The 14540-nt window shown below is 41.8% G+C and overlaps 1 protein-coding gene and 1 pseudogene across 3 annotated transcripts in view; one reads left to right on the forward strand and one right to left on the reverse strand.

Moving 5' to 3' along the window:
* The window catches only part of SIL1 (SIL1 nucleotide exchange factor), a 225159-nt gene that overhangs the window by 43025 nt on the left and 167594 nt on the right, over positions 1-14540 (forward strand). The window lies entirely within an intron of this gene.
* LOC123808753 lies at positions 1342-2084 on the reverse strand (annotated as a pseudogene).

Genomic DNA, 14540 nt, shown 5'->3' on the forward strand with positions numbered 1-14540 from the left:
CAATGTTTCTCTCTCTCCCTCCCTTTCTCTTTAAAAATAAATAAATAAAATCCTTCATTTAAAAATTCTGATGAAGTTTAACTTATGTATTTTATCTCTTGTCTCCTGTTTTTAGTGTCACATTTAGGAAACTGTTGCCCAATCCCAGGTCATGAAGTTTTGCCCTTAATTTTCTTCCAAGAATTTTATATAGCTGTTAAGTTTAGTTTTTTGATCCATTTTTAGTATGGTACCCTTGTTAAAAACCAGACTACAGATGTGACAGTGTATATTTACGTCAGTACCATGCTGTCTTGTTTACTGTAGCTTTGTGATAATGTTTTGAAATTGGGACATGTGACTCTTCCAACTTTGTTTTTCTTCAAGATTGTTTTGGGTATTCAGGGTCCCTTGAAATTCCATATGAATTTTAGGGCATGTTTTTCCATTATTACAAAAAATGCTGTTGGGATTTTGACAGAGATTGCATTGAATCTGAATATTGCTCTTGGTAGTATTGTCATGTTGACAATATTAAGTCTTCTAATTTTTGAACACAGAATGTCTCTTTATTTAGGTCTTCTTTAATACCTTTTAGCAAGGTTTTGCAATTTTTAGTGTATAAGTCTTGCACCTTGTTTAAAGTCTCTTTTCCTTTGGTAAATTTATTTCTAAGTATTTTGTTCTTTCTGATGCTATTTCTTTTAAGAACTTTTAAATATTTATTTATTTTTAAGGAGAGGAGAGGGAGAGAAGAATCAGTGCTCAAGAGATACATTGACCCGGCTGGCGTAGCTCAGTGGATTGAGCGCGGGCTGTGAACCAAAGTGTCACAGGTTCGATTCCCAGTCAGGGTACATGCCTGGGTTGCAGGCCCTGACCCCCAGCAACCACACATTGATGTTTCTCTCTCTCTTTCTGCCTCTCTTCCCTCTCTAAAAATAAATAAATAAAATCTTTCAAAAAAAAAAAAAAGAGATACATTGATTGGTTGCCTCTCACATGCCTCCAACTGGGGATCTTGCCTGCAACACAGGTGCGTGCCCTGACCAGGAATTGAACTGGTGATCTTTTTTAAAAAAATTTAGACAAATACCTTTATTTGGTTTTAAACACATAAAAGCAGTGCACATGTGCGTGAGGAGGCTGATCAAGTCCTATAGGGGAAAGGTAACAAAAGGTACAAACAACTATCCATATCAAAAGCATAAGAGTCCTTATATCCTTTCTTAAAGAACAATTACATTCTATACAAATGAGAGGGTTGTGACAAAGCACTTTTAAAGTTTAAGAGCATTTCACAGTAATGAGGTGTAATAATAATACACAAGAAGTCTTACAAGCTTCTCTTTGGTCCAATACTCACCGAAGTCTCATTTGTTTTTCAGGGGGGCCTTTAATGCTCACTGTCTGTTGGATGTTCTTTGTGGTCTCCTCCTCAGATTTTACAGTTTCTGGTGTAGGTTCTGCCCCTTTCTTTGTCTGATCCACTGGGACAGGCTTTTCTCCAGACTTCTGCTGCATAAATTTGGGTGGAAATTTTTGTTCCAGGTCTAGGAGTAAAGCATCTACATGTTGCCTTTGGAAAATAGAGCTCGGTTCTTCTTTCCTTTTGGTTTTAGGGTTGACTTTATCTTGCTCTTTATGATCTTTGAAGTGCCACCGATACCCCTTGGAAGGACGATATCTACGGTATGACATAGCTTCATCAAAAGCTGACTGAATGCCATGCACCGCAGTAAGCACTCTAGAGTTTGTAACTGGTTCTAAGTCTGGTGCCTGATAGATGATCACTCCAGCAATGATACAGTACTCAGCCCAGTGGGATAACTTTATTAGGGGACTGCTACTGTTGCTTCTGAATAATAAAAAGAATGGGCTCTTGAGCATGTAAAAGGATGTATTCCATGCCAGCCATCTGATTTATGTGTTCTAATGTTAGTCTCTGCATTTTGACCACTTCATTTATTACGTGTTCTGCCATAAAAGGGATTGCTTCTTTCTGAAAAGTAACCTAGGACATTTCCATTGTTCAAAGCGGGGATCCATGAACTGTCAACCCAAGAAATTCCCAGCAGATTATTTTGGATATCCACTGCTGCCATAATTCCAACAGTGTTCACAGGCTTATTTTCTGGCACAGAGAAAAGTAACAACTATTGAACTGGTGATCTTTCAGTTTGCAGGCCAGTGCTTAATCCACTGAGCCACACTGGCCAGGGCTGGAGTTAGTTCCTTAACTTCCTTTTTGGATTATTTGTTGCAAGTGTATAAAAATACAATTGACTTTTGAGTGATTTTTGTATCTGTAACTCTGCTGACTTTGTTAGCTCTGTCAGTATTTTTTTTGTAGATTCTTTAGTGTTTTCTTCATATGAGATCATGTCATCTGTGAATGGAGATAGCTTTGCTTCCTCCTTTTCAATATGGATACCTTTTATTTTTCTTGTAATTGTTCTGTCTAGAAATTCCAGTATTATATTTAATAAGTAGCAAAAGCAGATATTTTTGTGTTGTTTCTGATCATAAGAGAAAAACTTTCAGTCTTTCACCATTGAGTTTGATGTTAGCTATGGGTTCTTCATATATGGCCTTTTATTATGTTAATGAAGTTCTCTTTTATTTCTGTTTTATTGAGTATTTTTGTAATGAAAGGATATTAGATTTTGTCAAATGCTTTTTTTTCTGTATCAATTGAGGTAATCAGGTGTTTTTTTCCTTTATTCTATCAATGTAATTTATTAAGTTGGTTAATTTTCATGGGTTGAGCCATTCTTGAATTCCTGGGATAAATCCCTCTTGATCATATTGTATAATCCTTTTAATATGCTGCTGAATTTGGTTTGTTGAGGATTTTTGCATGTATATTCATAAGGGGTATTAGTCTGTAGAGTGTGTGTTTTTTTTTTTTTTTTTTTTTTTTTGGTAGGGTCCTTGTCTTGCTTTGGTATCAGGGTAATTCTGACCTCAGAGAATGAGATAGGAAGTATTCCCTTCTGAGCTCTTTTTGTTTGTTTGTTTGTTTTTGAAATTTTATAAGGCTAGGTATACTGTTACCTGTAATAGGCACTTTGCTGGCTAGTTGGCCCTGGTCTATGTGGCAGGAGGGTACCTATTTGGAACTCTGGCCTTGAAGCTGGGCCAGGTCAACTTTTCCATATTTTTTTTGTATCTAGACATCCATCTTGGCCACTTGTTTAGGGAGCCAGTCATACTGTTGATGCAGACTGGGAGCTCTGCTGGCAGAAGGGTCAAGTTGGTAAGTTGGTCTTTAAGCTCGTGGTTTTTCCCTTGTGCTCTCTCTTTCCTTGGGCTGTTGGATGGATGGTCTGTTCTTAAGGTTGCTGAATAAGAACAAGGCCTCTGAGCCATCCCAGGGGTCAGATCAAGTCAGCAGGCAATGGAGCTGGTTCTTTATTAAAGACTAATATTTATTTTAAATGTTTTCTCACATATCTAGCATTTCAGGAAGAAAGACTCCATTGAGCACAGCTTTCAATAATTCTGACTTCTTCCTCGATCATAGAGGTGACTACACACACTTTTTTCAAAGTAGTAATTCATATATGTGTGCTGTTATGCTCTGCTTCTGCTCACCTATTTTATGTACCTGTTTTTGTGCATCACCATAGTCTATATTTTCATCTATTCAATGATATTATTTTCCATTGTGCTGTTTCAGATGACCTCTTTTTAGATTGTTGATTTTATTCAATCAACAAATATTTTTTGAGTGCCAGGTACAGTACTGAGCAATGAAAATACAGTAGTGGGTTGCGTGAACAGTTGTCTTTGCCCTTGTATAGCTCCCAGTCAGATGGGTTCTAGTTGCTACAGGCCTGTGAAATGGAACTTTACTGACTACCTAACACTGCCTTGGAGAGGATGAGGAAGTTGTATAGTCTCTAGCCCTGGCTCCTTTTGCTGCTTTTTAAAAAGTAAGCGATGCCTTGGCAGGACAGTGGCAGTTCTGCTTATAACTGGGCTCAGTGAAGCCCAGGGTGAGAAGGCCTGGGACCATGTAGAATCAGCTCTGAAATGGGCTGAGAGAACAGAGAGGACTGCTGTTTCCTAGGCAATAATGCTCTGCTTAATATTTTTAGTGCATGGTCATGGCAGAACTAAATGTGGTTTCTGATCCCAAATTGGTAATAAATGTAGACATATTTAGAGTTAGAAACAATACACTTAAAATTCTCTGCTCCTTAATTGTCCTGCCAAGTGCTGAGTTTAGGTTTCTTTGTTTCTTGGCTACCTACCCAGACTCCCACCATCTCTCAGAGAAGGCGCCTGGATTTTCTCTGGGTGTTAGGTGGGATTGTGAAAGCCGTGAGTTATGGCTCCCTGAGCTGTGTTGAGAGGCATCTGATTTTTGTGTTTCTGCCCACGTATGTAAATGTGTACATTTAAAAATTCATCCTCTTTTTAAGTTTTTAAGGATCTGGGATTATAAATAGCCTTGGACTCTTAGGCATGTTAAAAATAAAATATGATGTTTTAGTTGCTGATTTACCTGGAAGGCACAACCAATGCCAATGTGGTAGTAGCGAGTTCTGGGTTTGGTGACCCATCATCATGCTGTTGCTAAGTGTTTCTGTAAGTAAATGCTTTCTTTTTTTTTTTTGGTGTTTTTTATTTTTTAAAAATTTTATTTTAATCATTGTTCAGGTACAGTTTTCTCCCTTTTACTCCCAATCCAGCCCACCCTCCCAACCCTCCCCACTTCCCTCCCTTTACCACCCTCCCCCTAGTTTTTGTCCATGTGTCCTTTAAATTTGTTCCCATAAAATGCTGCTTTCTAAGGGCTCCTCAGTCAATTTAAGGAGCACTCTAATTGTTGCTCATCTCAACATTTCAAAGTCATAATTTATGTCTCAACTTGCCCAGGACAGTATCTATTATTTCTTCATGGCATATTCCTTAAGAGGGCTTTCTTTTTAATATTGTACTGTCTGAGAGTCAAATGTTACAGCCATGCTATCTACTTGTTGTGAACAGGAGGCCAGTGATAGTATCTTTTCTACATTCTGTTTCATAGTATGGTGCCCATTGTGCTTAGGGGACTGAGGCTGATGCTAACATATCTTTCTGAGGTTTCAAGAGTGTGAATGCTGAATACTTGTAATCCAGAATGCAAGAGTGGCTGGTAGAATAAGGGTTGGTGTGCATACTGATTTGTAGATAGTTCATTTGGCACTATAGACTGGAAGTCATACCTTCCGTCCTATCATAGTTGCACTTAGAGACCCTGACCTTCTCTGTAAGCTTGGAGACAGCAGGTGAACTGTAGGATGTGTGGATAAGTGTTTGAAAGTCTCTGGTATTCTTTGGAAAGCCCATTGTGCATACTGTCAGGTGATGTAGTTATTATTTTAAAAGGAAAGGGAAGAAGACCTTGGGGTCCTTACCCCATGGATGACAACTGACCCTGTCTTGTGTTGTTTAAGCTGTCTAGGTTTGTCCTTTCTGCTCCTGCTCTTCCTACTCCCCCATAGAGGTAGGAGAGTAGGAGCAGGAATTTGGACACAGGCCTGAGTCACCAGGAAGCTGGGCTCTAAAATGGCTGTTCTCTGTCTGAAGTGGCTGTTCTTCAGTGGGCACCAATGCGGAGTCAGCCAGTATCGATGAAAGGTTCCAATGGAAGTGCCTCTGGAGCCGCCTAGAGTGTAGTTCAGGTGTGTGGGCAGACCTGTGGCTCAGGGAAACTGAGTTCCAAGGAGAGGCTTGATTGTTAGAATAGAAGACAACTCTCTGTGAGGATAAAGCCCTCCGCTTTTGTTTATCCTGTCCTTTGCTCAGAATTTGCTTAACAATAGTTGTTAAAAGCTTCTTGAACCATCACTTTGTGTCAGGCACTGTACTGTGTGTTTCAAGTTATCTCAATACTGACAACCATCTTACAAAATAGTTACTATCAAGTCCCTTTTCAGATGAAGGAACTGAACCTTGGAGAGGTTAAGCAGCTAGCCCAAACTCCCACAACTAGTTGGGAAGACCTGGGATGAAATTCAGAGCACTTACTATTTTCATTACACTGGAGTGGAGATGGAGTAAAGAGGAAATTCTGGTAACCTTTGTTGTTATCATCAGACACATGCCTATATCACTCTCAGGATCTCAGCCAGGGTCAGGAAGCAAGTATAAGGAATAGGTCTCTTTGCCCACAATCTGCTAGGAGCTTGCAACCTAGGGCTTACTGGAAAGTACATTGACCAGATCTGGGGTATATTCTATAATTTACCTGGTCACTTGCTGGTGTGCTGAGGCAAGCCCCATCTACCTTTTGGGCTCTGTTTGTTTTCATCTGCCATGTAGAAATAATCCTGTCCTATATGTTTCCTGGCTGGGGAACCATGACATGCCAGGTTTGTAGACTGGTTGGAAATAAGCTTGGATATCATCTTGGCCAACTTTTACCTTATTTAGTTCTTTCCTCCTCTCCGCAAAGTTGGTAATATATGAGGGGAGTGCATGGTGCTGGGCTCTGTGAGGGAGAGTAAGGATGCTTTTGCTTCTTGTACAGCTTGGAAACCTGAATGATGGGAAATAAAAAGGTCAAGCCATACAGGGTGCCAGTGACCTAGCTGAAATTTGAGTTAAGGGCCTTCTTCCTCTTGAATGTCTGTGCCTCTGCCATGGGCAGGGCTGTGCAAAGGGCATTCAGTAGTTGAAATGTGTGTGTGTGTTTGTGTGTGTGTGTACACTCACGTGCATGTGTGATGTGCAGAAACTTGAAGACAGGTGGGTCTCCCCACAAGAGGGTCCCAGGAGGCTTATTTAAAAATTTCTGTCCTGACACAAAATGTGTATTTTTTATTCACATTGTTGCAGAGCAAATAAAGTGAGTCCAGTTTCCGTGGCTGATTTCATAGACCAATGGAAAGGCAGTACAATCTGTGGAAAGAGCATGAGTTCTGGGGCCAAACTGTCTTTTAATCCTCATTCTATCATCCTCTGGTTGTGTGGACTCAGGCAAGTTACTTAACCTCTGTGAATTTTAGTTCCCTCATGGGCAAAATGAGCAGCATATTAGAAACATGAGCAGCAATCAGAGGATTTTGGGGAGGAGCAAGTGAGTTTAGAACTTTGCTTGGAACATAGAAAGTGCTCTATAAATGTTGACTATGATTATTATATGAAAGAATTTATTTTCCTCTGCACTGTGCAGATTCTGCACTTGAATACTAGGGGCTTGGGTGTCACTGGGGTATTTCTCTTCATCCCTCACACCAAGTGCTACAGTTATGATTATTAGTACAGCTCTGCAGAGTGTAAGGACTGAAGCTGCTTCTGCGGTCTGAGGCATGGCTGAAAGCTAAGAGAAGGTGGAATTGTGTCTGAGGGAGTTTGTTCTTGTAGAGTATGCTTCCCTGCCCCCTCACTCTGCTGTTGTGACTGCCCACTACTGTCCCAAGGATGTGTGTGTTGAGGGGTGGTAGCTCAAGCCATCATAGGAATCTCTTTTATGGCATCAGAGAATCCCTCTATAGGACCACTGGAGTCAGTTTTTTTCTTTGTTATTATTAAGACTACTGAAAATGTTTAAAAAGCTGGATTTAGAGAAGTGGCTCCAAATCTCCAAATTTCAGCGGATCCATTCAGCCTTTCAAACTGTTCTATTCGTGTGCCCTCTTTTGAAGGTCCTCTGGCAGCCTCATTGCCAAATCCAGTGGATTTTCTCCTCATTCTGATTGATCTCTTGACATTGTTGCCTATAACTGTAGGATTCTCTCCTCTCTAGACCTGTGTAATTCTTCACTACTCTTGTTGGTTTTTTGTCTGGTTCCCTTGCTCCTCTTTTCCTAACTTCCAGCCCTGACTTGAAGACTTTTCTTGGCTAATTGTTTCTGTCTCTCTATGGTTTCTCCCTAAGATAGGGAATTTATTTTTGTTGTCTTGGTTATTACCTCTGTGTCAATGGTATCAAAATTCTTGTCCAGCGCTAGCCCTCTCTACCTTTTTGTCTTCAACAGGTGTGAAGTTGCCAGGGCCTTCGTGGATCCACTGACAAGCTCTGTGCTGAAAGGCATTGAACTCTGGTTATTCTATATGTAGATAGGTATTGAGCCCCTGCTGTGTTTTCTGGATTTTTAGAAGTCCAAATAAAGAATGAGTTTTAAGTTGTGTTCCAGCATTCAGATTCTTTGAAGGCTGTGGCTGGAGAAGGCCAGGCTGTGCAAGTAGATTTTGGCTTTTAGCTCTCTGGTCAGGCAGAGGCTCGGATTAGTTGTGAACCTTCTATCCTCCAATAGCCTCCTCTAATTATTCTTTTTTGGGTGCCTTGGATTTGTTGAGAGCAGTCCCTATTTGCTTGGCCTTAGGCATGACTTTAATATTTGGGGCAGATACTGTTCCCATTACATAAATGGTCTAACCCTTCTGGACATCCTGGCTTAAGGATGGTTCAGAAGGGTTAGAAGCCATACTTCTTTTGCTGTTCAAAGGCTTTTTTCACTTAATTGCTGTCTACCCCCTGAATTTTTGTTTAGTTTATGTCTTAGTGGGGAAGAAGCCTGTTTGTCTGACTATTTTAAACTTATTTCTCTTGTCTTTTAAATTATTCTTTAAAAATCCATTTCTTTTCCTAAGCCTTTGCACATTGTTCTCTCTTGTCAGGGCTGCCCTTTCAGTGCACTCTTTGCATTGTTTCTTCAGCTTCATATTTGCCTGCTCAAATTAGGCAGTGAGTTTCTGTTTGTGTAGAGGCAAGTGACTGTGTGTGTGTGTGTGTGTGTGTTTGTATGAGTTTGTGTAGCCCATAAATAGTAATGAATGTGTGTCTATGAGAACAGCTCATCCTCTGCCCTTCAGTTTGTAAAGCGGAAAATTGTTTTACAGGTGTTCCTGCAGCTGGCATTACTACATGATTTTGGCCTGGCTCTCTGGACACTAGTATGCTGGGAAAAACACTGAGTGGGCTGGGCCTTTCTTGGGGCTCAGCAGAAAACTGGCTCGAGTCTCTTATTTTCAGCTACAGGGTGGGAGGGGGGTGTCTTTCTCTAACATTTATTTCCTTTACCCCTCCTGGCAGTAGATATTGAACAAAAGGCTTTGGTTCTAAAGTTTCAGGTGTGGGGTCAACTTAGAGGGTATGTAGATTGTGCAAGAGGCAGGAGCTCTGGGGAGTGTGGTTCCAGGGTGCCTGACTTTATCCTTACTGCTTTCGGTACAGGAGAAAGTTACTGTCCCTGCTTTAATGAGGTGTGATAACTAGGTGCCAGCTGCTATACCAAGCACTTTCCATGCATTGTTTTGTTGAATCCTCCCTAACACTCTTTGAAATAAGAGCTCTTATTATACCCATTTTTACAATGAAGAAACTGAGGACTAGTGAAGTAGTGTCCAATATCACATAGCTAGGAATTGGCAGAGCCAAGAATTGGCCTTAGGTCTGTTTGCCTTTAAATCCAGCTCTACAGTGGTACCTTGGTACTCGTCATTAATCATTTTGGAACTTGTGATGAGTACCAAAACCGACGAGTACTAAACGAATTTTTCCCATAAGAAATAATGTAATTAGAGATAATTTGTGAAAGTTCCCCAGAACTTTCACATTTTACTGGACTAATATTAATTAATGGGGTGTATTTAAAAAGATACAGAACTTTAAAACTAACAGACATGGATAAAAAGGCAATTAATTACATACAAATAAAATAAAATTTAACTTCACTTTACTTGTACCGAGATGAGTTCCTGGCATAATGGGATGGTGGGGAGGTAGAGGAGGAGGAGGAGGAGAGGGGTTAATTGTTGGAAGAGGAATCCTCTTCAAGACAATTTCAGGTGACTTCTCAGAGGTTTCTTCTGTTTTCTGTCGCTTGGCTTCACTGCTTGGCTTCACTGCACACGGTTGGAGACTCAGACTTAGGGAGTTTCCACTAAAAACCTATCAAGAGAAACTTGTTTCTGTCTTTGTTTCAAAATGTTTCTAAAGTGTGACATCGTTCATTAAACAGGTCCACATTTGGCTTGTTAGAGCTTTGTCTGGATGATACTTCTCCACAAAGTTTTGCACTTCAGCCCATTTACCACACATTTCTTTTATCAGCAGTAGAGGCTTCCTCCCTTCCCTCCTCCTCACCAGAAGAAATTTCCTCAGTCACTCTCTGTTGCTGCTCCTTTTGAAGTTTCCGCAGCTCCTCAGTGCTCAGCTCTGCTCTGTGCTCCTCCACTAACTCTTCGACATCTTCATCATTGAACTGCAGGCCCCTAGACCTGCCCAGAGACATAATATACTTCACTGTCAGGCCACCAGGATCATCCTTAAAGCCTTCCAAGTTCCTTGGAGTTACAGCTTCTGGACACAGTTTCTTCCAGGTAGAGTTCATGGTCTTGTAAGAGACTTTACACCAGGCCTCATCTGTGAGAGTAACACAGTGGAGGGTATTAAAATGGTCCTTCTAGAGCTCTCTGAGTGTCAGCTGTATATCAGAGGTTACTTCAAAACACCTCTGGAAAAGGACCTTCATGTAGGTTTTTGGAGTTGGAAATGAACTGCTGGTCCATGGGCTGGAGCAGAGTTGTGTTAGGGGCAAGAACTTCACGGTTATGAAATTCAGCTCCTCAAGTAAGTCGTCCTCCAAGCCTGGAAGGTGAGCAGGAGCGTTGTCCATAATAAACAAAGCCCTTCAAAAGCAATTTGTTTTCCTGCAAATGTTTTTTCACACAAGAGCCCAAAACTTTGTTCGTCTACTCTAGAAAGAACTTCCTTATCACCCAAGCTTTAGTATTGGCCCTCCACATCACATGTAACTTGCTTTTTATCACATTCTGTCTCTTGAACACTCGTAGGTTTTCACTGTGATACCCTAGTAGAGGCTTAAGTTTTCAATCCCCTCTAGCATTCCCATACAACATAGTTAGCTTGTCCTTCATCCGCTTGTGCCTTGGCAGTGCCTTCTCCTCTTGAGTGATGTGGGTTCTGTTAGGCATTTTCTTCCAGAGCAAACTAGCCTCATCGTAGTTAAACACTTGTTGGGGGGACAAAACCCTCAGCCTCAACATACCCCCTAAACTCTGGAGCTTCTTTTTTGGCACTGGCTGCCTCTCCATGCCTCTTCACACTATGAATGCCAGTTCTTTTTTAAAATTTATCAAACCATCCATGACTGGCTTTAAACACTTCAGTGCTCTCACACCCTTGTTTCAGGCTTGTCTTTTAACAGCTCAGCATGCAATTGCCTAGTCTGCTTGCAAATTATTGCCTTAGAAATTCTGTCACCCGCTGTTTTCCATTAATCCAAATGTAAAGCAATTTTTCAAACTTCTTCCAATGTCTGTGAATGTTGCTTACTCACAAATTTTATACCTTTAGCAATGTTGGCTGCTTTAATCGCTTCCTTATTTCTCACTATCATCAAGATCATCATTCTCTGCATCTTGAACATATGAGTGATATCAGTCACACTCACACCACTTTCATACTTAGTGACAATCTCTTTTTTCTTTTTTATTATGGTTCTCATTAACTGCTTTTTAGGCTTAGTGGTATCATTCTTAACCTTTTTGTGACCCATGATTAGCACTTAAAATGTGCAAAAGTATAAGACAAGTAATGATGAATATGTGGGGGTTCTGCACTCTTCAGGAGCTCCTGTGAGACTGATGCATAGACCTCTGTTTCATCGTGAGAGAGGGGCACCAAGTGGCAAGCAAGTGATAGGTAATGAAGATTTTCTCTTGCGGGGTGGTGTAGTGACTCATATAAGTTCTAGCAAGTGGGATGAGTCCTGAGCAAGTGCTGAGAGTGCCTAAATGTTTTTTTCTTATCAAAATGTGACGAGTACAGGCTTTGACGAGTTCTGAAGCTGATGAGTACCAAGGTATGACTGTACTACACTTTCTGTCCAATGTTTTTATCTCTGCTTCAGTTTTCTCCTTATAAGATGAAGGTAGGAATTCTTGCTCTTTTACTTTTCCAAAATAATTGGGGAAACAAATACATAGATGTACAGCATAGGTCAAGAGCGTGAGCATTTTATAAGATGGAGTTCCAAGTGCTCCTAGATAGGCTTCTGAGGTGGCTCTGCTTACTGAGGGACCTTTTCCTGGTCCCCTGTGCTTGGGCCCTGTGACTGGAAAGCAGACACTGTCCATGGGGCCTGCCAGCAGTCCAGTCTTTCTTCCTTTGTTGGCTTCTTGAATCCTTCCCTGCCTTAAGAAAAGACAGTTATGGGAGGATGTCTTATTTACATAGGATCCAGTACCCTCCCCCAGTCCTGTCTGAATGAGTGGAGGACATGAGGCACTGAGGGAAGTAATGGCTAGGCAGTCAGTCCATAGGCCGCCTTTTCCCTACACTCCTGTCATCTTCTTTGGCTTCAGTGAACTGGCAGTACAGATTCCTGAGAGCATCCAACCTTAATTTAAGTGGAAGTACAGCCTGCAAATGGCCAATTTTGGTAGGAAAATGGATATCTCAAATACCTTATCTCTTTTGTCCCAAAGCCCAAGGATACTTAATGAACATTGAAATGTTTCCCTTTCTTGGACCGAAAGCTAGTATTTCAAGTTGGAAGGAGGATGTAAAAATAAAGGTGTAGGTCTGTCCTCCATTGAGAGCTAAGGAGGGTTTGTTTACTGGATGTGCAGAGGCAGTTGATGAGGTGAACCCAGAGTTAGTGGGTGGTAAGTGGTCTGCAGAGGGCACTAACCTCAGGCTGAGTGTGCCAACCTGTGCCTCAATGTGTTGCCTTGACTTTGGCTTTATTTATGTCAGGGTCTGAGGTTTTCTTTTGCTGCTGCTGCCTAGGTCCCTGCTCGAGGTGGTAGGCCATCCTGGAAGAACATACCTGCGTGCCGCTTCCCCTTTCCCTCTTTCCTCCTGTCTTCCCAGCTTCAGCATTAAGCCCAGGGAAAACAATGTCTGCTTGTTGTCCACCTGCCATATCCTGAATAAGGAGGAGAGCAGGTGACATGGCTGCAGGCCGGGCCATAAGAGGACAGAGGACGCCATTATCCATGCCTGCTTGCTGCAGAGTTTGCACTCGCCCTCTGGGTGCCCCTGCAAAGCCTGATAAACTCTCACACCTTTCTCCCAGTCTCACCTCATTGAGGTCTCTCCTCACCCACTTTCCCACCCTCCACGTTCTCTCTCTCCCTGTTTCATGGAAAAACATATACGGAGATAGTAAATTTGTCAGGTGTGCAGCCCATTTAGAATTATTGGGGAGACACGAAGGATTCATTTGCAATTGATCTCATTCTTAGTATTGACAGAAAATGCTTCTGAGGGCGTTAATGTGTGTGTGGGAGTTGGAGGCACCAGGAGCCCTGTAGAAGCTGCCATTTGTCTCTTTCCTCACTCCCCTTCCCACTCCAGGAGTGGGGAAGTTGCTGTTTGTGCACTGTCAGCTGCCCCCAGTCTCTTCTTCCTCCGTCCTTTCTGGGTCTCCTGCTCCTGCTGATTTGTTGTCTCTGCCTTTGACATCTTTATTTTCATTTATCTCTTCCTCCTCATGTTTTTCCCCAGCACCAGTTCCAGTGTTTATACCTGTCAGAAGGGAGCATCTAACTCTGTGTGTACATGCATACCCATATGCATATACAATCTTACATAGGGGAAAGGGAATCTATGGATTTTGGGATAATCTTTGTTCTTTCTTATATGTTGTCCTCATAATGCTGTGAGTCCCCCACTTCCATTTTTTATTCCTTTTTCCCCACAGCCAAGGCTGCAGGGGTAAGAAAGGTATCTTGGGACCCACCTCCCTTTGCACCCTTCTCTCTCCTGATGTGGCAGCTCCTGCCCCTCATTCATCCTTATCCAGCCTGGCTCCCAACCTCCTCATACCCAGGCATGGCCAGGCACCTGTCCAGAACCTAGTGCCATGCTGTGAACTCATTCCCTGTCTTTCAATGTGATTGGTGCCCCAGGGAGCCAGGTTGCTGAGGGAAGCTTATGTGGCATTCAGCCGGTCCATTTTGTCGACAAAAAAAGAGGGGAGAAGCTGGCAGAAAGCAAAGTCTTTTGCTGCTGGGTGAGTGTAGCAGCTATTTATAGCACCCAAGCCTTGCTTTTCCATTTGGCTGTGCTTTTTTAGCACTGTGCCGGTCCAGCAGGGCTGTTTTCTTTCATGGCTCCAGATGTCCTTAGGGAAAGTTTCTGTCTGCCCTTGAGAAGGGGTGGGCTGGGCAAGAGGGTAATAACTTCTGAGAGTGGTGCAGGCAGGGCTTTCAGTACCACTGCAGTCTTGTCACAGACCAATTTCTTGAGGTGGAACATGGAGGAGTGTGGCAGGGATAGGAAAGAGAAAAGTAAACACCATACTCTTAAGAGATGTTCCCCCATCATTAATTTAGTTAAGCCTCTATTGAATAAATTGCCTAATAAGGTATATAGAAGCTGAGTGTGATTACCACACAAACCTTTTATAAGGGTTTGGGCTAATACTGACATGTGCTGAATTTTTTTGACTTTTTAAAAATCTTTTATTTTGTTTTTCTTTCTGCCTTTCCTAGATTATTTGTCAAATTGGATTAAATTCTCTTGACTTCCACTCTAGTTTACTGACCAAATTATTTTCACCACTTCAAACAGAAACTTTGTACCCAGTAGG

The sequence above is a fragment of the Phyllostomus hastatus genome, unplaced genomic scaffold (assembly GCF_019186645.2).
Source record: "Phyllostomus hastatus isolate PE091 unplaced genomic scaffold, TTU_PhHast_1.1 phas_contig_150, whole genome shotgun sequence".
NCBI classification, from domain to species: Eukaryota; Metazoa; Chordata; class Mammalia; order Chiroptera; family Phyllostomidae; genus Phyllostomus; species Phyllostomus hastatus.